Source organism: Heterocephalus glaber, unplaced genomic scaffold, assembly GCF_053883595.1.
Source record: "Heterocephalus glaber isolate CG9 unplaced genomic scaffold, H.glaber_assembly_v1.0 deba00001444, whole genome shotgun sequence".
Classification (NCBI taxonomy): domain Eukaryota; kingdom Metazoa; phylum Chordata; class Mammalia; order Rodentia; family Bathyergidae; genus Heterocephalus; species Heterocephalus glaber.
In genome coordinates, this window is record NW_028258297.1 from 2,648,577 (window position 1) to 2,675,313 (window position 26,737).

The 26,737-nt window shown below is 53.3% G+C and overlaps 1 pseudogene; it reads left to right on the plus strand.

Annotated features, from left to right (window-relative positions):
• The window catches only part of LOC101714485 (sodium-dependent phosphate transport protein 2B-like), a 71,442-nt pseudogene that overhangs the window by 17,479 nt on the left and 27,226 nt on the right, over positions 1-26,737 (plus strand).

The window sequence follows — 26,737 nt, forward strand, 5'->3', positions numbered from 1 at the left end:
TATACGACTATTGCATACATGTGTCAGGTATGTCACACACACACACACACACACACACACACACACACCCCTTCATCCCTGCACATCAGGCTTACTTTGTTCTTTCTGTGTCTGATTTATCTCTAGGCACTCAGCTGGGCTTGAGTCCTTGTCCTAATGGATGCTTATACTCACATTTTATCTTCCACCTGTGCCTCTTCCTAGACCCTGATTCCTGGCCCCATTGCCTCTCTATCTCCTTCTTCTTCTCCCAAAGCAACTTACTTGAAGTTAAAGCTCTTTTCCTCTGTTACTACCTGCAATGCATCAGATTGCTGTACTTTTTACATCTTCTCTCTTCTCCCGCCCCCAGCTAGACAGCCCCCAGATGGTAAGTGGTTAGCACTTGCAGCATCTATGCAGTGCTGCCTCTGTACAGTCACCCTGGCACTGGCACAGCCTGAAACCGCATCCCACCACACCTCTCCATGTCCTTGTCCTACCACCCTGATCCTCCACTATATGCCAGGGTGGGATGGACCAGGAACAGTGTCTCCTGAGTCTTACCTGAATGTCGTCTATCTGATGTCTGGCCGTCTGGCTCATGTCATCTTTTCCTGAATGTTTTCAATGTGTTCCTGCATCTTCTTTGGGTGTAAAGACTTGTCAGATATGATCTTGGCCTGCTTTCCTTCTTCTGGAAGATTCCTGGCCTTCTTGTGTAGATGCTCAGTAAATTTTCTTTCTGCTTAAAGCCCCACAGTTTGACTAGAATTGGTTTTTGGTGTGGACCACTCTGAGTAAATTTTCTAAAACATGGAGTCTGTTGTTTTTCAGTATGTAAATCTCCTTTTATTTCAGCAAGTTGTGTTTCATTTTGTTTTAATATTGATTTTAGAATCTTTTCTGTCTCATGCTTTCATTGCTGACCCTGTGTCTCCAATTGTACATGTATTGAGTCTTCTTTTCCAGTCTTCTATATGTATTACATTCAAGGACTTTTAAGGTCTTTCTTAATTTTCTTTCCTTTGAAACATTTCCTCCTTTACCCTTCTTATTTCTCTGATGATATTACCTATAACAGTGTTTTATTCTTGTAATCCTTCTAAATTCATCTTTTTTCTGAAATTTTTTCTCTTTATGTCTAATTATTTACTAAGTCCTACAAGCTGTGTTTATCTTCTATTCATCCAATCATCTCATTCATGTCATTTTAATTCTGATAAATACTGTTCTTGCACAAATTCTGTTGTTTGCAAAATATTTTAGATTGTTTTGAAATATTAAAATTTTTCATTTTTGTGACCACATCTTACTATTATATTATTGTCTGTAGAATTACGATTTGTGTTCATTGTTCCCTTTGTTCTTATACTAACTTTGCATGTAATTCAAACCCAATCTTTTACTGCCACTAATGTCTAAGTGAAATCATTTTTCAGTTTTGCTACCAGGGAAGTGTGGACTGGAACAGTGTTTGTGGCTCCCCAAGTCCAGGGCCTCCTCTTGTGGTGTTGACAGACAGTCTTCTTCCTCTGAGATCTGACTCCCTCCCTCCCTTAGCCACTTTCCTCTGGACTTTGTCTTTGCTTTTCCCCCAGAGTTTTTTCTCTGTCCCACAAGGCTGCCAGGACAGGACACCCTGGACCAGTGGTAGAACTTATGGCACATGCATTGCTATGGGCTGTTTGTTATCACTGAAAGCTCATTCACTATCACTGCCCTAGACTGAGGGACTTTAGCAACAGAGACTTATTTCTAGCAATTCTGGAGGCTGGAGTCCAAGATCAGGGTGGCACTGGATGCATTCTCTCTCCCTGGTTGTCTTCCTGTTGTACCCTCATACAATGTAGAGGATCCTCTGTTCTTATTGTTCCCTGATGAGGCCACTGATCCCCTCACAGGACTCCATCCTCACAACCTCATCTAAGTCTCACTCTCTCCCTCTGAGGCCCCTCCTATACACAGTCATCCTTGGAGCAGGACCTCAGAGTGTGCATGCAGTGGGGACAGAGGCACAGCAGCTGTCTATGTAAGTGCCGTTATCAGCCAGCTTAGATTCCTCTGTCTTGGTCAGCCCTGAAGCTGCAGCAGGCCACTCCAGCTTTGCTTAAATAACAACTGTTTGTTTCTCACAGTTCAGAAGCCAGAAATCTGAAATGAAAATGCCACAGGACTCCATGTCCAGGGAGGGCCTAGGTCCTGGTCACAGGTGGCTGTCCTCTTGCTGTGTCCTCATACAACAGAAGGAGGCCATTATGGCTTGTGTTTAGATGTCCGCCCAAAACCTCATGCTTTTCCAGAGGTAATTAAATCTAGATCCTGTGTTTGACTCATGATGGGGTTAGCCCCAAGGGCACTAGGATTAAGGATATGTGTGCTATCTGTCCTAAGTAGTCCAAAAAATATAAAAGGGGGAGAAAGATGCTGTTAAGGTCTCTCTCTCTTGTTGCCCTTGTTACCTTTGCTACCTTGTGGGCACCATGTTGTTTCTCCTCTGGGACACCTATCTGCCAACCATCCTGTTTTGAAACCAGCCAATTATGGACTGAAACCTCTATGAACTGTAAGCCAAATAAATCTCTTCCCCTCTCACTTTGGGTGTTGGGTATTTTGTCTCAGTAATGCGAGGAAAGTAACCAACCCAGAGGACAAGAGAGCTCTTGGGGTCTGACTCACCAAGGTTCGATACCATTCCTTGGGACCCACCTTCAGGATGTAATTACCTCCACAGGCCCTATCTTCTCCCACCACCACTATGGGATTGAGGACAACATGTGCTCTCCAGCCAGGAGAGACATGAATACTCAGGCCCAGGCACCTACCAGCAGCCAATCCAAGGCAGAGCCTTCCTTGAGGCTGGCAGGGGGATCAGTATCCTTGCAAGTTTGCCTCTGTTCATCATGCATCTCTCCAGGAGTAAGAAGTCCAGAGGGCAGGGGGACTATGCCACCCAGAACCCCTGTGCCCCGCCCCCCCACCCAGGCCACACTCACACTTCCCTAGACCCTCCCTCCCCTGCCCAGCAAATCCAGGTCCGGCTCTACCACCAGGGAACATGAGCTCAGCTCATGGCACAGATGGGTCACACTGGTGATGCCTCTCAGAGTGTGATGTCCACAGATGCACTCTAGGCTCTGACCTTGAGCCCTTGGCTCACTGCCTCAAATCTACTCCCCAAAGATTGTCTCCTCAGAAGACCTACATCTGAGTAGAGGCTGGGGAAGCCCAGGCCACAAGCTCTGTGACCATTCCTCCCTCCCTCCCCGGGGGTGCCCAAGCTCAGTGGCAATTGACAGGAGGGAGAGGAAAGTGTGTGACACAGCAGGAAATTAACCAAGTACAAATGTGTCCATAAAAGAACCTCTTCTGAGGGGCCAGTGCTTTAGAGGGTGCAGGCAGGGCCCTCTGATCATAACTGGTGGGTCATGCACTCAGTGTTGACCACACATCTGGCCATTCATGAGCATCAGGAGCTGATTGAGTGCTGAGCCATCTGGTAAGGAGGGAAGAAACCTTGTGTTCATGTGGAGAACACCACAGGGAGCAAGTGTCCACCCATGGGACTGACCTGACCCTACCACCTCCGAGCCATGTTGACTCTGGGCAACAGCTGGCTCTCTACAATCAGAATAACTCATTTATTTCCATCAATTTCAGCAGAAATTGAACTGAGCACCCCCTATGTGCCAGGTTCCAGGAGCAGATGTTTGTCTCAGAGATACAAACAAAAGCAATTTAACCAGCGCTGTGGGTTGAATGTGTCCCTTTTGGGGAACTTTTTGTTCAGGTGCTGAAGAGCTGACCCCAAATTCATACACTAATGATACTTGGAGGTGGGAGCTTTGGAAGAGAATTAGGATTAGATAAACTCATAGGGATGGAGCCCCAGGATGGCATTGGTGGCTTTATAAAACATGCAAGAGAGAGCTGAACAGGCACATGCTTGAATCACAACCTAAAGCCAAAAAGGTTTATTTTGGCTCACAGTACCAGAGGTTTCAGTCCATGGTCAGGTGACTCAATTGTTGTGGGCCTGAGTCACAGCAGGGACATCATGGCAGAAGGGATGGCAGAGGAAAACTGCTCACCTCATGGCAGCCAGGAAGCAGAGAGAAGGGGGAAAGGGTTGAAGACAAGATATACATGCCAAAGGCCTCCTCAGTGATCACCTTCTCCTAACGCATTCTACAAACTCATTGATGAATCAATTCACTGGTAATTTAGAACCCTCCTGACCCAGTCACCTCTCCAGGCCATACCTCTGATCTTTTTCCCATGGGGGACCAAGCCCTGAATACATGATCCTTCAGGGACACCTGAGCCAAACCTTAACACTGTGTCATCCAGCAATGCCCTGCATGTCATGATGCCCCATAGGGAGGACAGAGCCCTCTTTCAGAAGGGGCCAAGCAGATCCAGAGCCACACTCTTGGGCTCCGAGGCTCCAGAGCCATGAGCCTGTGACTTCTATTTTTATAAATGACCCGTTTTCCAGTGTGTTATAGCAATAGAACATGAACTGAGATGGCCTGGAGATGCATCCTATTAGAGAGATGGGGAAGGCAGGGCCCGGATGGTGAAGCCTCCACTGAGAGCTTTCCAAACAGCTGTGGCAGATGTGGAGAAAACCTGGGGTAAAGGGCACAGTAAGAATTGCTTCCCATTATTTTATTTTCCCTTCTGGGTCTTCTGTCCTGTGTGGCCTTCAGCGGATGCATAAAATGCTATTCCTTCCAGCTGCCCAATCACAAACACTTCAGCTGACACTACATATTTTTCATTCCTATTTGTCCATGAGTGTGAGTCAGCGTGTTGATCCCATGCCGCCATGGAGGGCAGGGTCCCTGGTAAATGTAGCATGTGCATTTAGCATGCTGTGCACTGTGTCAGCTACATTTGTTTAGTTGGGGATCTCCAGAGAAACAGTACCACAGGATGTGTGTAGGGAGGAATTGGCTAGGGAGATTGCAGAGCTGGACAAGTCCTATGTCTGCAGGACTGGTCAGCAGGTTGCAAATGCCAGCAGGAGTCGCTGTGACAGTTTTGAGTCTGGAAGTAGAGGTCCTTCCTCTTTGCAACCTTAGTCTGTCTTTTCCCTTGGAATCTTCATTGCCTGCTTGACCCAAAGTCTACCACCTTCAATGTCAATCACATCTAAAACAAACAAACAAACTAAAAATATCCCAAGCAGGGTGTGGTGACATATGCCTATAATCCCAGAGCTCTGGGAGGCTGAGGCAGGACTGTGAATTTGAGCCAAGCCTGAGGAGCATAGCAACTTAGCAAGACAGTGTTTCAGAATAAAGCGATGTGGATGTAACCCGGTGAGAGGACCCTATTCCATTCCCACTACTTGGGGCAGGTTGTGGGAGGAGGGCCTTCCCTCCCACAACCAGACTGGTGTTTGACCAGCACCACAGCCCAACCCCACTGACACATCACATTAATCATCACGGCATTTAAAAGGGCTGCAGTCTGAAGCTGGAATGGCATCTAAGTAAGGGGTGAATACAAAGCCAGGCTGCTCACCTGGCTAACATTACACAATCATCTCTCCCCGACTGCAGAATGAGGTCACTCCTGCACTGACAGAGCTGGCATTTGAAGATGTCACTGATCTTACTGGCTGTCCCTACCCCAGCCAGTCTGGGCCAGGTGGGCCACCTCCCAGGCTCTGCAGCAGGCACAGGGACCTATACTTAGAGGCAGAGGCGTGGGAGGAGGTGATTCTCATCCTAAATGTCACAGTGATTTATAGACTATATTTCCTGGGAAAAGTGCAAAGATTTATTTCCCAGAGACAGGCCGTTTGTAAACACACAGCTCACAGGTGCAGCTCCATGGGCTGGCACGTCCCCAGGGCATCAGCCTTCCATAGGGAAGAGGACAGCATCAGGCCCTAGAGATCAGGTCAAAGCCTGGGGTCCACAGAACTGGGGTCCCCAGATGATAGCTCATTTTCTTTAAGTGCCCAGAGAAGTTGAGATCCAGACAACTTGTACCATATAATCACCTTACTGGACAAAAAGTGAAAGAATATTAAATAGGTGAGATAGATATGTATATATAGATACACTTGATGTAATGGTTCTACGGTGTCTACATGGGTCAAAGATCATATTGTACCCCACAAATATATCCCATATTGTCTGTCAACTGAAAATAAAAATTTGAAAAAGTGTTTCACTTAAGTAAAAGGATGAAAAGAATAAGCTTTGTGCTGGGGAGATATAAAAATCATCAATTTGTATGCTCATAATAATCTAGTTTAAAAATATATAAAACAATAATCAACATAAAGGAAGAAGAAACTTACAAATCTACACTTGATCGGGGATATAGGAATGCTCCTCTCCTTAGCTGGAAATTACCCTACAGGAAGCCTGGACTCAGAAGGGCCAGGGAGGGAACTGGAGGTTTGGGAGGACAGAAGGGACACTTCTACAGAGGCCAGCAGTGATGACAAGAGTCTTTCTCAGTACTGGACCTTGGGAGAAGAGAAACTCTACCCAAGGATTTGAGATCCCTGAGTCCCCAATAGACACCAACTAGCCTGACTCATAAGTAAACATCCCACATCATAGAAATGAGCGAGCCAGACAGAGCTCAACTCAGCAGAAACAGAAAACAAATCAAGAAGAAAAGTGGACATATCTGAGTTGTCAGAGACAGAATATAAAATAAAGCAAATGCATGGGGAAGAAAAGAGGGACTCAAAGACATAGGATCCAAGCCTTGCTGGCCACAGATGGATAGATCCAAACAGCCTCTCATGGATCTTCAGTGAATGCAAAAGGCCATCTCTGATGTTAGTCCTCCTGGTTATCTGCAAAGGTTTTGGATCCCTGCATCATCCCACTGCTGATATATGAGGTCACAGGTGGAACTCAAGCTGCCAACCAGGCTCTTTCTGCCTCTCTGGGATCTGGGGAGACTTTGCTCCAGCCCCCACATTCCCAACTGCCTCTGCATACTCACACTCACGTTCAGGGTGTGATGTCCACACAGCCAGCTCTGCGCAAAGCCACAAGTTTCTCCTGGTTCCTCTGCAAACCCAAGCAGGCAGTCTCAGTGGCCTCACAGGCACCAGGAACCACGGGAGGGTGGCACTGTGGGGCTCCAAGCTCTCCCTGCCTCCGCCACCCTCCAGGGGGATGAGTGAGTCTGGTTCTCTTCCCTTCACACCGTGATCTGCAGCATCTGTTCCTGCCTGGGCCCTTCGCGTTCCCAGGCTCTGTCCCCATCAGACTTGCCAACAAACTGGGCAAAAGTGTCACTGCTCCCTCAGCGCCACTGAAAAGCACTTGGGTACTGCACAGAACAGAAGAAAACTCTCTCTGCCTCCTTTCAACAGCTGCCCCAGTGATCCAGGGCTCCCTGCTGTGTCCCCTAGAGGTGTGACCAGAGGCTGGTTTCCCTGTCTGTTGACATGTCCTTCTCCCTGTGACAGGGGCTCCAGGGCCAGGTCTGTGTTCCACTCGCTGCCCATCCACAGGACGACAGAGGTAGTACCAGCTAAAGGAGGGGCAGCTGAGGCTCTCCCTCACTGGCAGAATCTTGGCCTTGGCAAATCGGCTATGCTACCTGCTGGCATTACCCTGCCAGGCTTCAGGGAGGGCAAAGCTCTCCCTTGGTACCATCACACTCCATGAGCAGTTCATCATGTGTATGTAAAATAGTTGCTTTTAAAATCTTTTATGTGCCCATCATATTCAAAGCAATCCTTTGGAAATTACCAAGACATGATACACACCTGCCTGCAATTTATAGTTTCTTTTTTCACAAGCGAAGAAGGGAAAATACTCAAAACAGAGCCTGCTCTTTTCCTTCTGTAATGGTCCTGTAGCTTGCCCAGACTCCATCTTCTAGCCTCTTCCCATCTGCAAGACACTGTCCCCGCTTGAGGCCTCTGTGGCATCCCTGGGTTCATGCTAGGGTTTTCTTCTGCTCAGGTGCTGTAGCTGGCCACTGGCCCTTCTGGTCTTTCTTGCATTGGCCACCAGAAATGAATTCCTCAAGGTCAGCCTTGTGGTGTTGCAGCTCCTGTGTCCTTAGTGCCGCCCAAAGCCAGCCAGCCTGCCACCTGGGCATCCTGTAGACAACAAACAACATCACTCCTTCTTCCAGGCCCTGCCCTCAGCAGCCCTGCAGGCTAAACAGCAGCCCAGAAGGGCCCAGGAGAAGTCTGATGCAGCAGGCAGCCTACAATGCTCCTCTAGGTATTGGCTGCCCTGGAGACATGGAGACTCTTATGCACACACCTCATTTCCAGATCAGACCACACCTTAACTTCTAAGAAGCCGGTGTCAGCTGTAGCCCTGTCCTTTGCCCCATCTGCCTAAGTAACCTGTACCAGAATGGCTCCTCCTGCCTGTGATGCTCCTGACCTCCAGCCACAGAAACCCTGAGGTCTACGCCACAGGTACCCTGCCCTCCTGGGTCCCTAGCCCCCAGGCAGCAGGTGGCCAGGTGGCAGAACTTTGCAGTCTCCACAACTGCAGGAGCATCAGATTCCTCTTCCTGGGTATGGAGATGTGGATGCAGACACTACCTACCAATCACTGTTATCCCAACTAAACCCAGCCCTGGTCCTCCCCACTATGACCCTCCCACAGAGTCCTCCCTCCCCAGCAGTGCTCTGGGTGCTCCTGTCTCCTGCATATTCACCTGCCCTGTTCCAAGGTCTCCTCCTCCTAAAATCAGAACCTTCAGCTCACTCTGCACTCCCTGCACTCACACGCATGCTCACACACACACAAGGCCATCTGTCCCCCAGCCCTGGGGGACCTGACCTCCCCAGGGACCCTGCTCAAAAGACCTCTCATTCAAGACAACCCTCAGGCCCTTTGGGGTTCACAGAAGCAACCAGCTTCTTCCTTTCTTCTCCCAAGCCTCGCAATCCCCAGCCCACCCCAGAGAAGCCCTGCTACATCCCTTTGATTTATGGGTTGAGCTCACATCCTGGAACCCCAACAGGAACATGATGATCCACCCTATCGGGCAGCCTGTCCCAGTCTGTGTTGTCCAGAACCTTCAATGCCAGTGCCGTATGATTGGGGCAAGATAATCTGTGCCCTCTGCTGAAAAATCAAGCACATGACTCAAATCACCATCCCAAGCTAGAGAGAGCCTGGCTGACCTTCCTCCAGGGCTGGAAACAGCTATTATGCCCAGTGGGCACAAGGGAAGCCACCACTCTGCAGGGCCCAGGAGCCTAGGAAGCACCCAAGGACCCAGCCAGTCCTGACTAAGGCCCACAACCTGGCCCATGAGTGACTGTTTCCTGGAGGAAGGCTCAGCAGGCAGGTATAGCTGGAGTTACACAGAAGAGGGTGAACGTGGCCTCCTCAGTCTGCCGGACTATGGTGTAGGCAGCAGGTGCTACTCCGCAGTCCAGCTACTCATGACAAATCCTGGCTGCTCCCTAGCACAGGCGGTGGGATGTACTGGACCAGAGGAGTGAGACCTGCAAGTGAGATCAGGCTTCAGGTACAGCTTGATGGGGCATGTTTCCACTCTCAAGATCAGGGTCCTAAGGGTGTTCCGCCCATTGCTGATGCAATGGCAGCCGACAGCCTGAGGCCGCACATCCTCTCGGTGACATGCTCAGAAGGAAAGCCAGCTCCTGGCATAGGTCTCCATGTGTCCCACAGTGTCCCCTGTCCTCATGGCCATCTCACTGTCATACCTGGAGCCGCTTAGTCTAAAGGACGCCTACCTTCCTCTCCGGGAGACGGAATGTCCCCAACCTCAGGGCTGTGCTGGAGACGGCTGCTCTGGGAACAGAGGGTGTTTGCCGGGTGAGGGGCAACAGGATGCCAGGTGACAGAGACACAGAGCTCCCCGGGCAGGTATCTCTGTGGGACTGGGAGGAACAGGAGGGAAGAGCCAGGTGGCTCTCAAGATTCAGAGGGGCCTGGAGCAGGCAGTAGAAGGGACGGAAAGTGATTCAGGGGATGGGAGGTGAGCACGTCTGAGGGTGACAGCCTGGAGCAGAGGACCAGATGGCAGCCTTGTCCCTCCTGGGGCTTCATGGGCCCGGATGCAGCAGGGGATACAGGCACCATGAGGACTCAGAGGGTGGGGACAGTGTCTTCAGTCCTCTTTCAGGGCCTGCTGCCAGAGGGCTCCAGGAAGCTGCCCCCGAGTCCATGCTGTGTGGCTGTAGAGCACACCTCTCTGCTTCAGTCCTATTTCCCTCCATCCTCAAAATCCAATTTCTTCAGGTCTCAGCCAATCTTTCTCTCTCACCTGTTTTTATTTCTCACAAAGAGCCAATGCAGAATCAGGTCCATCAATGGGTGAGAAATCATGGTGCCTCAGGCTCAAGTTTCTCAGCAACAAGTCATTACTCTGTGCCTGCAGCCATTTCTCAGATCCTACTGCTTGCATTTATCAATCAATACTTAACTGATGGCCATAACGCAGCTCAAAGGCTCAGGTGAGAGACACTCCCAGGTGCTCTCTGCATCTGCATCCCAGCAGCAGGGACAAGCAGCCCAGCCCTGACAGCACCATCTGCATGTGTCCTGCACCGGCCTGCTGCTCCCTGCATCCCAGAGCTGCTGTCTGACTTCCAGCTGTACAGAGCACTCTGGAGCATGCAGCAGCTGAGCAGGCTGAGGATGGCCTAGAAGGAAGGGTTGGCTACCAGTCCAAGAGGAGGCCACGACTGGCATCTCAGATTCACCACCTGGCACAGGTGTGGCCGCAGACAGGTGACCCTCCTTCTTTAGCAGGTGGAAGAGTGGCTTCAGGCCGCAGTCACCATGAGCTCTCCAGGGAACAGGTGGTCCCCTGTGAGCACTGGTGCCAGGCACAGCTCCCTCCCCACTGCCCCATGAGCACCTTGAGAGGCTCAGCCTCAGTGGGTGCCACTGTCCAGGCTGAGGACAGCAGTGCATGTGGACTTTGCCACCTAGGACAGCCCACAGGAAGGCCCAAGGGCCTGGGGAGAGGAGCAATGGGCTCTGTACACACAGCCCACATGATTGTATGCTTCCTGGGCACCGTCCATCTCCGAAATGCCTGCCCTAAGCCTGGCCCTTCCTCAAGCCAGCCGCACTGTGCCCATGACAGATGGGGATGTGGCTGCTATCCCTGCCTTTCCAGCAGCCGGAATGTTGATGGAATGGTCATTTCACTCTCTCCAACAAGCAAGCAACAGTGTAAACCAAGGTCTAATTTATCAAAGGCAGTCGCCAGTATTCTGCACAGCCCGTGTTCCAGCTGAAATATGGCTCCTGCCCAGCTCCCAGCCCACGTGTGTACGATTTTATGATGTTTCAGTTTTATGGGGGACATCTCCCTGATGAATGTCTCTTAGTGAGCGATCATTCTGGAATCTATTTTGCCTTCACAGAGGCTTCTCCTGGAAAGGCCTGAGAGGCCTGGGCCTGGGTTGTGCATAAAGCGTTGCCAGGAGCTCTGAGCAGGGGTGGGAGGCTGCCTGGCCCACAGGAGCCCAGGATAGAACAAGTCTGCAGCCAGGCTGTCCTTGCTGTTTCTGTCCAGCAATTGCTGGGGCAGTGGGTGTGGGTGGGCGGTTGGGGCCTGGCTGCCTGGAGTGACACCCAGCTCTAGCACCGCCTGGGCACCTGCTCCCTCCACACCTCCACATCTTGTGGGGCAACAGTATTTACACAGCCCTGCATTGTTCCATCTTATTCTGGAGCATCACAAGACCCCAGGAAGGTCTGGGAGCAAGGCCAAGCTCCACAATCACAAGGTGACAGCGATAGAGTTGCAGGGCTCCCCAAGGACAAACGTAAGCTCTGTGTCCTGTGAGGCATAGCCCAGACTTCCTAGACCATGGTGTCCTAAGACTAGGGCTACCTGCATCCTCTCCAGGATCCTGACAAAGTCCCTGGAATAGGAGACTGCAGCTCCGGCGCCTCTGCCTATCCATGGGCCCTGGCAAGTCACCACCAGGCTCAGGGCCTGGGCTCAGGGCCGTCAGGAAGCCAGGGAAGGAGATGTCCTGGCAAGGCTCTCTGGCACCTGAGGGACTGAGTGCCCTGCCAGGCTTGGGGGCAGCTGATGCTAGGGCACTGATTCTCCCATTCCCTCAGGGCAGAGCTTTTCCAAGCGGGTCCTCAGAGCAAGAACAACAGTGGACTGGCTAAGATGGGGTGCCCGGCCTCTCTCCAGTGGTGGTGCCTAATCTGTATTTACAAAGCTGTCTTCACCTCCTTGGCTGCAAGAATGATCACCGCACACTCGATGACACCTACCCATAGACGTGGTGGCTTCCCAAGCTGGGGACCTGGCTTCTCCCACCGGTCTGGGATCCAGGTGTTGAGGGCTGGATTTCCTTCTCTAGGGGAGAATCCACAACCCTGAATTTCCCAGGTTCTAGAATCACACACACAACCTCCATGGTTAAGGCCAGCAGCTTGGGGTCTCCTTGGGACCCACGTAAGGACCCACTGGGGAACTGGGGCTACCCTGGGAACCTCCTACCCCAGTGTCCTTAACCCAATCCCACCTGCACAGCCTCCCTCGTGCCATGAGGTCACAGGTCACATGTAGGCCACAGCAGCCCTCCAGGAATCCTGCAACACCATGAGATAGGAGCTGGCTGGTGGTGAGTTCTCAGAACCCTGCAGTGTCCACACGCAGGGGCTAGTCCTGAGCTGCCCACCCTCACCCAGCCTTCCAGTCCTGGAACAAGGTAGATGCTGGGACTGCATGATGCCAGGCAGGATGGCCAGGTCAGTGAAAGCTGTGTGTCAGATAAACAACAGGAAGTTTCAGTTAAGTAAGCCTCTTGCAATACGTCAGCTACAAAAAAGTAATCTGCACTTCCAGTTGATCTGACATGCTGTGTTTTTAATTGCCAAAGCTGTTGCCCCCACCATGAGTCTGACCGTACTCTACACCATGGCACTAGGAATTCATTGGTATCTCCTGAGCCAGGGTCCCTGTCTGATGATATAGCATGTCCTCTTCTCTTGTCCGGTCCATCCACCTGGTCTCCCCAGCGGTGAGAAGCCTCTTTCTTCCTCCCATCCTAAATGAATCTATGCTGCCCACCGGGACTTGGGAGTGTCCTCCTTGGAGAAGGTGACACAGAGGTGACTGGACAGCCCAGACGGTGAGGGACTGAAGGGCAACCTGGAATTCTGTCAAGGACACTGATTGGCTGGTCTCAAGGTCCTGCAGGGCTTCAGATCCACCAGAGAAGCCCTGGTACCCAGGCTGGGGTCAGAACTGCACAGAACAGAGAGGAAGAGCCCAAGGTCACATGCCTGCTCCATGCACAGGGCTGTCACTGCTGCTCTGGTCCCTCCATCCTGAATGACTCGGGATCACTGACACCACTGATATGGATCGTCATGGCCAGGACCAGCATTATTCACCTAATCAGCAAGCTCTGGAAGGCAGGAAGTTACCCCCAAACACCTGTGAACCACATTAAATACAGGGATTAGAGGCTCTTACAGGTTCTAGAAACTTGTACATAGACAGGTACACTTAAGACGAAAAATCTTGATCTCATCTTTGGAGCCATAAATGGAAGAGAAGGCACATAAAAGAGAATCCACTTACCACGTGATCCACTCAAAGGAAGAGAAACCACCCACACACAGACTCATCTGGAGGGTTCTGGAGGACCCACCCTCTCCATTCTTTCCTTGGAGCCTTATTATCCTTTAATCTTCCTAATCATGTATTTCTTTCCTGGTAATAGGTTTTTATCATCCTCCTAGTCTATTGATCAGAAACTTTTTCCTGGGTTTTTAGATACTGGGTAAAATAAGGGACCAAATAATTCAGTGTTGGGTGATGTTTCAAAGGAGGCCTGCTAAACACAATGTCCTTTCCTGGTAGGAGACGATGGCATAGAGAAAGTAGAGGAGCCTGGGAGGAGGCACCACGCCCCCCTGGGGTTGCTTTTCCTCCATCTTCCTGTCTTGGGGAGCAGTGAGACAGCTGTAGGACCAAGCTGGACCTGAGCAGCCCAAGGATCAGGCGAGCTCAAGGAAACAGCAGTGTGGTGGGCATCTCCTCAGTGAGCTTGAGGTGCTGGGGGTGACAGCTGGCACCCTAAGTCCAGGGACACAAGGACGCAGGATCACACATCCCACAGGAAGGAACTTCTGTCCCATACTGTCTTGTCCCATTTCTAGTCCCATCACCACGGGCAACAGACAGAGTGGCACTCACTCCTCACAGTTCTAGAGGCACCAGCCCAAGGTCAAGGCCGGTTCTGTGCATGGGGAATGCTGCATCCTTGTTAACAGCTGTGCCTCTCACTGTGTCCTCGCCAGGCAGAAGGTGCCAGGAGCTGTGAGGCCTCTTCTATGAGGACTCTGATCCCATCCCTGAGGCTCCAACCTCATGGCCAACCATCTCCCAAGGCCCTACATCCCCACACTATCGCCTTGGAGGTTAGGATTTCAACGTACACTTTTCTGGAGGAATAAACATTTGTACCACACAGAGGGGTGAGGTGGTAGTGAGCAGTAGGGGTTGAGAGTGCCAGCTGTGCATAGAGTGTCAGGGATGGCCTGGAAGGTTCTAGAAGAAGGGCCGAGAAGGGCATATGTGACCTGAAGAGCATGAGGCACAGGAGGGAAGGCAGAGGGGCTGTGGGCTGCAGTGGGTCACAAGGCAGATTGGAGACTGGCAGAGGAGCTGGGGTTTAGTCCCTGGTGTTGGGCAATCCATAAGCACAGGCCGGCCATGGCATCCGGGGTTCATGTGTGAGGATGTGCAGCTGCTGAGAGGTGCACGCATGAGGTGAGGGGCAACAAGAACGGACTCTGTGTGGATCTGGGCTGGCCCTGAGGACCACGGCAGCCTTACTTCCTCAGCTCCAGGCAGCCATGGAGCACTGCCTTCCCACAGACACACAGGTGAGCAGCAGGCACTGAGCACAGAAGGGGAAGCCACACTTCCCTCCCTGCAGGTGGCCAACACCAGCCTCCAACCATAAGGCAAATTTGGTCCTTGAGGATACCACATGCGTAACTTTAGAGACCCTGTTTCACGATATTTGGTGAGAGGACACTTGGCCACTACAGCCGAGCACAGGACACGCCGTGCTGCAGCTTCCTTGGGGCGGCCATCCATCACCTTCAGAGGCGCGATGAAACTGTCACAAGTGCAATCAATCACCTTCTTATTGCATTAAGACAAGTGGCTGGTTATTAATAGGCGAGGACTTAATGAAGGAAATGGAGAACGCAGCACAGCAGGAAGGCAGGGAAACAAGTGCAGAGCTTTGGTGCTCTCCGCAGAAACATCTGGAAGGGAATTTTCCATGAGGAGAGCCTGGCTGGACCACCCTGGACACACACCGAGGACTTGGGCCTGGAGCTCAGGAACGGAAACTCCTGTTTTGTCCCCTTCTCCAGAGATCTTTGCAGAGCACTTGGTGCTTGCCCCCTCTGACCTCTGTCTCCTCTGGTGAGGGCATATGGAGCATGCGTGGCTGAGATGGTGCTGGGCACCCTGGGCACAGGATGGGGGCACATTGTCTTGACCTCTGACACTACCTTCTACAGGGGACAATGGCATTCACCACCCCTTCCTAGGGAGCAAGCAGAGGCCACAGCAGGCATCAGGTACAGAGCCAGGGAGGCCACTATGGGGCCCTCTCCAGGAATCTGAAATGAGCTGGGGATGGTTTGGTATCCGGAGTGTGTCCAGGACTAGGCTTGGGAAGCCCGGGGTCTGTTTAGGGCAGCGTTTCTGGAGAACAGACTGTGTTTATATCAGGAAGAGGAGAACACATTTGGGGGCCATCACTGCAGCTGGTTAGATCAAATCCATGCCCGGACCCCAGCAGGGCACCTCATCCCTGGAGCCCATAACCTGAGCCTGGTAGCTGTCACAATCCAGGATGGGAGCCATGCCCAGTCCAAGCGCAGTGAACAGTGGTTTTCCCCTGAAGCAGGTGTCAGGTCCCCCGTGTGGGCTCCCTGGCCCCTGCAGCAAGGTGCAGACAGTCAGTCAGGACACAAAGCAAGGAGCTCCTGGCTCCCAGTATCCAGGGCCGGGTGCAAAGTACACAGGGACTGGGAGCGGAGCGCTGCAGCTAGGCTGGGGCTTGGCAGGGAGAACTCTGGGAGAGAAGCAGAGAGTGGGGGAGGAAAAGACCTCAGAGGGACCCAGTGCTGGTCTGAGGGTCACCAGAGACCTTGGCTTCCTGTGAGTTGGCCCAGTGAGGCCACACAGCGCTACCTCCCTGCCTGTGGCCAGTGCGGTCATGTTGACCAGGTGCTAGGCAGTGAGCCCCCTCTCCCTTGGTGCTGCTCTCTCAGGTTTGCTGCCACATTCCTGGCCATTCGCTTTGGACTCTTCTTCCTGCCCCATCCTGCAGGGCCCATTGGTCCATGCTCAGCCCTCTTCCTGCCCATGCTGCTCTCGGGGGCTCCCACCTGGCTCCCCGTTTCTCTGCATTCATCTGGCTTAAATCCTGCTGTCTGGTCTGCTCAAGGTCTGGGGCGGCAGTGGCCCCACTCTCAGGGAGGTGACAGCCAGGCAGGGAGACTGAAGCCTCATTGTGTGGAAGTCAGACACTCTCAAGCCATGCGGCTCATCTGCGTGGGTCACCCACACCAATACTTCAAGCCCAGATTCCAGCTGCCTGTGGGCCTCCCCTCACCCCCAGGGGGCCCCAACTTCAACCCACCCTGCACATCGAGCCTCAGTGAGCAGAAACCCCTTCCCACTTGCCTCCCCCAAGCCCCTGAAGAATCCACAGAGCCTGCTTCCTGGGTCCCACAGGTGCCCAAGGCTGCTCCTTGTTGCACCGTGCAAGGCAAGTACATTTCAGAAGCTCTGTGTGCCAATGCCAGGCAGAGTGGTGAAGGCCCCTCCCAGGCATCAGGGTCTGGATGGTATGGGTCAGGTGGGATTCCACCTTGTCCAAGTGCATAGCTGAAGGATGATGCTCTGAAGAGAGGACAGAGCCTGGGGAGGTGACTGAGCCCATGTTGTGGAGTGAGACACCAAGGACCTAAGCCACTGAACAGCCTCAAAGAGTGGGGAGACCAGGTCACTCTAACTAGGTCATCCACCGGCTATTACCTGTGCACTGACCTGGAAGATCCTTCCACCTGCACTGTGCACAGGATAAGATGCTGACGCCCCAGCATAGCCTTCGGTCCCTCCTGTGAACCCTGCCTCTCATATCTGTGACCAAATGTGTCCACACCCACCCTGTTGCTGCCCGGCTCCCTGGAAGCCCCTACTGCAACCAAGCTGCTGCCTCCTCAGGGGCAGCTCGGGTCACCCTGTCCGGAGTGGGCAACTGGGAGGCTGTGCCCCAGGCCCTTGACACTCCTCTGGAAAATATTTCTGCACGCCAGGGACCTCTGGCCACAGGGGAGCCCTGCTGAATCTTCCAGGTGCTCCCTCCCACTCCAGACGCAGCAGTCCCAGTGAAAAGAAAGGTTCACCCACAGTAGTGCCACAGATTCTGAAGGGTGAATCCACCCTCTATGAAGAAAACACTTTTGGAGACTACTTGACAATGGGGAGAAATTCTCATCACATGGGAAAAATAAGAGCAAACAGAATACCTTCATGCTGGGCAAAATTGTTATGGATGGTTATCTGGGAAGAGTTACAGGCACTCATGTTTTTCTCCATGTTTGAAAAAAAAATATTCTGAGCTCTACAAGGTAAATGAGTGTTAGAACGCCTAAGGAAAACTGGTCCATTCTATATGGGCTGGATTTTATCTCCCAAAGAAGACATTTTTGGGTCCTGGAGTCCCCAAGGAAGACTGTGGACCTATTTGGAATCAGGGTCATGATGGAGGTCATTAGTTAGTGAAGAAGATGAGGTCACACTGGAGCGGGGACCCCAATCCCAGGTGGCAGGTATGCTCCCTTATAAGAGGAAGGGCCACGTGAAGATACACAGGGAACACACTAGGACAGAGATGGGAGCAACGCAGCCTCAAGCCAAGGAACACGGAGGAGCAAGGCGTGGCCAGGAACGTGCTGATCGATCTTGGGGAGCTGATTGGACCACAAAGACTCTGACTTCACCCTAGATGGATCCATTGATGGATTTATAACCGGACGGCATTATTAGAAGGTGCTGGAAACTGGAATGGGATCCAGTTGAAGGGAGTAGTTTTTAAGGCCATGAGCTTGGGGCTGCATCTTCCCTCAGCCCCTTCCTCTCTGGATCCTTTCCTCTCTCTGCTTCCCAGCTGCCAGGAGGTGAGTGGCTTTCCTCCACCCTGCCCTTTCACCATGATGTTCCTGCTTCCCCACAGGCCTGAAGCCGATGGAGCCAGCATCCAGGCACTGGGACCTCTGAACTCGGCGGCAGCAGCGGTGAACCTTTCCTTGTTGAAGTCGATTTTTTCAGGTATCTGGTCACAGTGCTGGAGCACTGATTTACACAGACACACCCTTGCACGAAAGAACCCTCTTTATTAACTGAGTGACTCTATGAGTGTGCTGGAAATATACACATGGTCAAAACAGACCTCAACTCTCCTCCAATTCGCCTGCTCCTCTACTCACAGCTGGGCCACTTTCCCACAGAACCACTGCCAGCTGAAAGTACCACAAGTCAAAGTGCATTGAATATGCCTGACTGATCCCCCGCATCCCTAAGTTGAGGGCCTTCTGTGCTGTGATAGGGGAGCCTGTGTCCCCTCCCACCCATGCCTGCCCCTCACGTGGCTCTGAGTGGCTCCACCCACCACATTTTGAAAACTACCGCTCCACCTAGGAGCACATGCCAGGGCCCCTTCCCCGGGGCCATAGCAGCTCAATGAGGGCTCCAAGCACCACCCCTCTGACCTCCATGTGTTGACTAAGACCCTGACCCCGCCATACCCTCATCTCATCGGAAGCCAAGTGCCCCATGCACAGAGGGGCCTCCTCACGCTCCTCCCAAGCACTGGGCCCGGCGAACAGAGATGGATGCTGGAGATGCAGATGGATGAATGCCTCAGCCCTTCCCCACAGCCACTGCGACATGTCCTTGTCTCCAGTGAGCCGGAGACCACGGAAGAAATTAGCTCTTTGCGTCTCCCTGGAATGTCTTTCCGGAGGCAGGTCATATTAAGGCAATGCGTTTCCTCCAAACCATTAAATATTGCCCCAGAAATGCAGGCTGGCAGTGAGCAAGCACAGGCTTTAGCCCTGGGTGGGGCGGGGCCATCTTCCATTCCCCTCCAAGCTGATTGGTCAAGGCCTCCATCCACAGAGGGGCTTATTCGTGACTCTTGCCCCTGTCCTGAGGCATGCAGGTCCCCATCCTCCCAGACAGCCCTGGCAAACATCGCAGCGGATCCTGCCCACCCCTGCCCTGCCCTATGGCATCAGAAACCTGCAGCCCGAGTGGGGGCCTTGCCGCTTCCCAGGCTGCACTCCCAGACAGGCGGCTCCCGCTGCCCCAAGCAGGCTTTTTCAGAGCCCACTAACAAGGAGTCTTGGGCTGGATGTGGGAAGCAACAGAACAGTGCTCTCATGTGCCACTTATTCATTTTAGTGCCACTCCGAGAGACCAGATAAATACTTAAAATCCAAATGATCCTGAGAGTGTTTTACAACACAACTGGTATTTAATTAGCCTCAATTCGGGGTGAGGAAGACAAGAGAAATACACCATTAAAGCATGTATGTACCCAGATGACTCCTCCTACAGCAGCCTACCTGCAAGCCTCCCTGCCTGGTGTCCTGGTGGGGAAGGGGGAGGGGCGGAGATGCAGGTGGAGCCAGTGGGTCAAAAGGGCACTGAACCGTCCAGGTCTCTCCCCTCAGGGGCACCAGCAGGTCCTGGGAATCAGCTCCCAAGGCCTGCAGAGGAAGAGCCTGGATCCCCAGAGTCCTTCCCTGCCCGGCTGTCACCCAGGGCCGCGGGGAGCCATGGAAGGTGTTGTCAGGAGCCTTCTGCCTCCATGTGGGGACTCACCACGGCTAGGCTGGCAGCCACGCCCTGTGCCTGCCACTTACCCCACTCACGCCCAGGGGCACAGGAGGCTCTGTCCTCCCTCTTCCCCCGCCCCCGGGGCCTGCAGCTCAGGGAGCTGACTCCAGGTTGACTTCGAGGCCTGGATTATCAGCAGTGTAGACACAGCTTCCACACAAACATCTTCACCTTGGAACTGAGCTGCCATGCAGATCCAGCACCACCCCAGCTCTGTAACTGCCCCTCTGAGCTGCAGCCTGGGGCTCTGCAGAGGGTCAAGAGGGGCCTGGCAGTGCCACTCTTAGTCCAGCCAAAGTTTCCTGTGGGTGTTGTCTGGTCTGAGCACTGCTCAAGTGCCAATGAGAGGAGACCAGAGAGTCAGACTATGGCATGGTATCTAAGAAAGGGGAGAGTTGGGTCAATGGGACATTGTAGTTTTAGGTGCATGCATACCCTTGTTTATAGCAGCAAAACTTGTGATAGCTAAAGTTGGAAGCAGCCTAGATGTCCATCAAAAGATGAATGGATAAAGAAAATGTGTATTTACACACAATGGAGTACTACTCTGCCCTAAAGAAGGGTAACCTTGAGTCATTTGTAGGAAAATGGATGTACCTTGAGACCATCATCATGTTAAGGGAAGTGAATCAGACACACAAACTTAAATATCACTTGGATTCTCTTATATCAGAAACTCAAATTAAAAATAAAGAACAAATTTTAGTTTAGGTTAGTTTAATTGATCAGCGCCTGTGTGTAGCATGCAAGGTTCACATTCCTGAGTGGGGCTGGTGCGTGCTCACAAGACATCTTCATTCCTCTTCCCATCCCCTTTCTCTCCCTTCTCTACCTGCCCCACCTATGTGTTGATCCCTTTTCCTTTGCGGGGGGTGGGGGGTGGGGGGGTACACATTTGCAATATATGATGTTAAACCGAAATTTATGCTGGAATATAAATGTCAACCAATCAGTAAATAGCAAAGTAAAGGACAGGTAGTAGGAAGTGAGGAGAGAAATCTTTCTCAAAGGGAAAGGGATGGAGAGATGGGGGAAGGAAGGCAATGAGAAAAGGGATGTTATGTAGGTGCAGGAGGCCTCAGATTCAGGGCCGTGCTACCCAGTGTCCCCCGCGGTGCCCCACACACGGTGGCCTCCACGTTGGGACTCCCCAAGTTTGCCGACGTTTGCTTTTCTGCTCCCTGCAGATCAGAAGCTCCACGAGACCCAGGACGTGGCTTCCGTCTCTACTAACTCCTCAGCCTCCTGCTGGGCACCCATGGGCACCAGTGTGTGCACGTCGGCTGTTAGAAGGTGAGGAGACCGCCAGTCCCTCCACAAGTCCCCCAAGCCTGTCCCCCGAATCTCTCTTCTGGCTGTCCCCTGGCCAGCCCCCTCCTCCCAGGATCACCCCACAGTGGAGGCCCGTGAACCCTCTGTCCTCGCGATGCCCCTGCTGCTTCTCCGGGGCAGGGCTGTCCAGCGGAGATGGCAGGCCCTTCTTGATTCATGGTTTCCATTTCCTGTGGTCAGCTATGTCAGACATGGCCTGAAAGGGTTAAGTGGGAAATTCCAGAAATGAATTAATCCAGGAATTTTAAATCTCCTCCTTTAAACGATGGGCGTCAGGAATTATGTCCAGTGATGGGTCCTCGCCCATGGTGCGACCTGACCAGGTTCAGAGGCCATGGGGCTCTGACCCCATGAGGGACCCATGATCAAGGCCCGAGCAGCCCTCCTGAGGCCTCCCCATCCACCACGCCCGCTCTGTGGGAGAGCAAACTCAGTCGCAGCTTGGACTCCAGGCCATTCCTGCCCATCACTGGCAACGGCACACGGACTTGGGTACAGAGGAATATCCGGCCCCATCCTACTCACAGAAGGGGGGAGACAGCCCTCCTGTCCCCTGGGTGCCCCCCTACATGACCCCTCCCAGGGTTCCAGGGGCACTGCCTCCCGCAGAGCTGGCTCCTCCCGGCCGCAGGACAGTGGCTTTCAATTGTGCAGGTCCTCTCTTCCCTGACCTTGGCCCTGCCCCAGCAGACAGCCAGAAACCGGAGCTGGAGAGGAGGAGGCAGCCTTCACCCCGCCTGGAGTTAGGGACCTGTGGAGGGTCACACAGCAGAAACCAACCGTAGAGGCGGTGTGAGAACCTGGCTCTCCCGGGGCGCAGCAGGAGGGCTTGTGCCTGTCTCCTGTTAAGATGGGAAGCCCACGGGGGACATGGGGATGCCGGCTGCACACACACGCACAGACTGTCACTGGACGGATGGGAGCGGGCAGAATGAACAAACCCACCGTCCACAGAGCTACAGGCACAGAAAGGCCTTTTCCTGACCTCCCCCATGTAGCAAGTGGCAATTTCTATAGAAAGCCAAGCGTCCCCTGACTCCAGGCCCCTCACGGACAAACCTTATTACTTGAAAGCGTTTGGATTATTGACTTGACTGAGTTCTCACCTTCTCACTCTCAGGAGCTCCACACACAGGGGCAAGTATGCTCCACAGGGAGGCTACAGTCACTCAGGGGAGCGCTGGCCTGGGCCCCTCCTCCCCTCTCCACATCCTCCTTAGTCCAAGTGCCAAGGGTTGGGCCCAGAAGCTGAGTGCTCCATAAACATCTTTCTGCGTTCGGCTGGAAGAGAGTGAGCTCGGTGGAGGTGCTGGCCACACGGCAGGGACACAGCACTGGTACAGAGAGGGGCAGGTGTCCTAATACCCGAAACCTCTGACTATCTACCATCCTTCCTCTCCTCTCTGTGGCCTCCCTGGGCAGCAGTTCGAAGGGACTTGCATACCCAGGTCCCCAAGGGGCTTGTCATCCTCCGTGCGCACCAGGACTCTGGATTCCATGGGGCAGCACTGGGCTCCATGCCCAGCACCGCTGCCTGCCCCGTTGCCCTCCCCAGAGAACCTGCTCTCTCTCCTCTCATTCGAGCTCCAGGGGTTCCTCCTCAGAAGCACCTGGTCTGATCCCCGAAAAGGGCATGACGGGAGGCAACGCCAGCCTGGATCGAGACCTCAGCACCTGCCCAGGGAGGGGGCAGGCAGGGCTGAAGGTAGTCAGGACAGGGGCAAAGCAAGCCAGTGTCTGGGGAGTGCAGAGATTCATCACTATACAGCCACAAGCTGGGCTCTATGAAAGTGCCGGGTGGGCAAGGGGACGGCCCGGCCCCTCCAACTACAGCCTGCTGTAAGCAGACCAGTGGACGCGGCTCAGTGGGAAAGTGACGAGGTGGGGAGTGGCAGCACCCAGGGAGACCAGGAGCCAGACTGCCAGTCTTCCTCAGGGCATGGTCAAGCACCGCACAGGCTGCAGAGGGAGAGGGGAATCCAGGGTCCTCTGGCCGCCACCCCAGTGTGGGTGTGCAGGAGGGGCCACAGCGTGAGGCAGGGTGGGTGAATCAGGTCTCACTGCAGGGCTTGGGAAGCCACCTGAACCTGGGCTGCACACTCTTACAATGGGAAAATGAGGTGGCCTCTAACCTCGCCGTAGCCTGCTTTCTGCGAGAGGCCACGCACGCCATGGGCACCCCATGCATGGCACTGGGCTGCTCCCTCCTGCCTTGGGCGCCTCCTCATACATCCCCACCCTTGGGGGAGCTGACCCAGCAGCTCCTGGGCATGCTTTCCCCACCCTGTGGCTCAGGCCATGTCCCCCAGTGTCCGGGGGGGGGGCAGAGCGGCCCTCAGACCCCAGGGATCAACCTGCATCCTGACTGGCTCCCTTTGACCCTCTGCATCTCAGCTTATTCATCCCTTTCCTTCCCTGAAGGCTCCACCAGAGGGGCTCCTGACCCCTGGACCACCTGTCCTGTGGACATCGCTGCACATGTGGGAGCCCTGGAGTCCTCTGGCTCCTGTGTCTGGAACACACGTGACCTGGTGGGGCTCTGTAATCCTCTGGGTGACAAACGCCCAACAGGAGGCCTGTACCTGTGCCTGGGTGAAGACTGGTTCCCCGCAGACCAAGCCTTGTGTGCCAGAGAGCATGAGCCCTCTGCCTTGCACATGGTGGTGAAAGACGTGTCTGCATCAGTGGGTGCTGGGCAGTGGAGCCATCCATGCCACTGGGTGTGTCTGTTTCCCCTTCATTCCAGTCAGTTCAGGCAGGGCCAATTCCCTGGGCAGAGCGCTGATCATTAATGCAGATTGCATTGTCCCCGGGCCACACCATGAATATTTATTTCCTGCACAAACTCTGCGCTTGCATGTCATTTTCTCATCGGTTTAATTTTGTCAGAGCACCGGTCCTGGTGTTGGTATACGAGGCCTCAGAAGTGGCTGATTCAAGCTCCTGGTTCAGCATGGGGCCTGGGGCCACCTCCCCCCATCATGCTCAACCCTCTGTGCCCCCCACCCCGACTTCTGCCAGACAGTGCAGGGCACAGATTCAGCCCCACCCCATCCCATCCTCTAGGTGGTTCTTAAGGAAAACACCTAGGAGGATTGCTTAGTCACAAGGAATGCCTTTAACTAATATTTATCAATTTCTCCCTGTCTTTATGAGGTACGCCTAGCTTGAGACATCACAGAACTGAGAGAAATAAACAGAACTCAAATCTCACACTAGGGGCCTCCTGAAGTCACTTCTGCTGGCGTGTTAGCAGACTGCTCGTCTTTTTCCATATTCCCACCTCACACGCTTGTGGATTCCCCAGGGCTGTGTACCACATCCTCTTCTCCTAGCCTCTGCCCCAGCCAAGGGAGCAGAGGAGGAGGGAGGGCAACTCAGACCTCAGTCACCTGCAGGGGTGTGGGCGCTCTGCATGGGCAGCTCTGAGGACCTGCAGCCCAGGACCGTGTCCACCCAAGGAGCCCAGGGGAGGGAGGCCTGGCTGTGCCACTCCAGCCACACAGTCACCGGCAGCTGGATTTGGTGCACCCGCCGGTGTGGGCCCAGCGGCAGCTCCTGAAGGCCTCTGCAGTTTGCCCCCCAGCAGCCCCAGGCTATCCCTGGCCTTGTCTTCATCTTCAAAGCTGAGTGCCACCCCTGGATTCTCCTGGGTCCCTGTAGCTGGGTGTCCAGCTAACATGCTTCCTCTGACCTGCCTTGCTTGCTGATTTGGGGTCCAGGGACTGCTATGACCAGTGACCACTGGCAGCTGAAACACTGACATTTCTTCTCTTTCAGGCCGGAGGTCAGGGGTGAGATCCAGGTGTCTGCTGGGCCGGCTCCGTCCAAAGGCTCCAGGCTGCCCCCCTCCCTCCCACAGCTCCTCGTGGCCCAGGCGCTCTGGGCTTGCAGTCAAATCTCTATCCCTGCTCTTGCTGTCACATCACTTCTCCTCTCTCAGAGGAGCCTTGTCACAGTTCAGATCCAGATGTCCCCCAAGTCTCAGAATGGGGCTTTGGGAGGCAACTGGATCATGCGGGGCTCTGCCTACCAGTGGCTTCATCCATGGATGAGTGCGTGGCTGACTGCGCCATGAGAAGGTGGGGCCTGGGTGGAGGAGGTCACTGAGTGTGACCTGGAAGGGTGTGTTCTTGTCCGTGGCTCCCTCTTCATTGCTCTCTGCTTTCTGACCACCATGATGGGAGCAGCTCTCCTCCACCAGGCCCTTCTGCCATACTGTTTCTGCCTTGGAGCCAGCTAACCATGGACTTAACCCACTGAAAGTGTGAGCCAGATAAACTTCTCTTCCCTTACGTTGCAGGTGTCAGGTATTTTGTACCAGTGATGGGAAGCTACTAATACAAAATCTCCTCTTGGGCCAGGGATTTAGCTCAGTGGTTTCACTACCTGCTACACAAGCGCAAAGACCCGAGTTCGATCCCTGGTGCCAAAAAAAAAAAATATCTCCTCTGCCTCCTTCTTACAAGCACCCATGGGATTATTTTTAGGGCCCACACAGGTAATCAGTCACCACATCACCCCAAAACCCATAATTCCAGCATGTCTGCAAAGACCTATTTTGCCATGAAAAAGAACACTCAGAGGTTCCTGGGACAAGGGAGTTGGTATCTTTGAGGGAGGGGATAATTTTTCCCATTAAGTTTCTTGGTACATTTTAGGTATACAATACAGTTACTTTCATCACTGGAAACTTGCACCTTTACATGATAATTTTGGTTCTTATTTTTTCCCCATTGCCCTGCCCTCCCTTCAACCTCTCTACTCCTCCCTCTCTCCAAAGACTTTGTTTCCATTTTTTTTCCTTTTCTCATATTTTTTTCCTTTCCCTTCTTTCTTTTACGGAGGGGACATTTTTGAGCCAATGGCACCAGGAAGCTTTGGGGAACCCCTTCCCTCTGGAGTCTCCTGGATCCCAGGTCCCACAGTGCCTGCAGTGGCCCTTGCAGATGTACACCATGCAGCTGGGACGCTGGGTGGAAATGTGCCCAGAGACCCTCAACCATGTCCTTGCTCTTGTTTATCCCAGGACCCCAGAACTGGGCCTGTGTGGGCCTATGCAGTGGACAGGATTGACTCCCACTCTGGTCAGGAGTGACAAGCAGGCAGATGCCTTGCATGGAGGGGACATGATTACTCACCATCAATACCATAGGAGCCATTGAATGCCTGTGAGTTGTTTGCTGTTTTGACTTAATTTCCAAACAGCAGAGAGTCTCCATGTATTCTTGCTCCCTCAAGACAGCCAGTGCCTTCTCCTGAGTGAAGTTTGTAGGAAAACTCAGAAGAAAGGCTCTACTTCTGGCGAAAAGCCAAGAGAAAGGGCCTGAGCAGTAGCATTACAGGGAGTCACCTGGAACTTCCTCCAGCCAGAGACTCAGAGAGGAAGCTGCCCACAGCTGGACAGAAGGAGGGTACGATTCCCAGCCCTGCCGCTATCCAAGGGAGTATGCTCTGCTCAGAAGTAGATCCTCTGCCTGTGAGAGATCACCTGCCCCTGCCTCTGCTGGGCTCC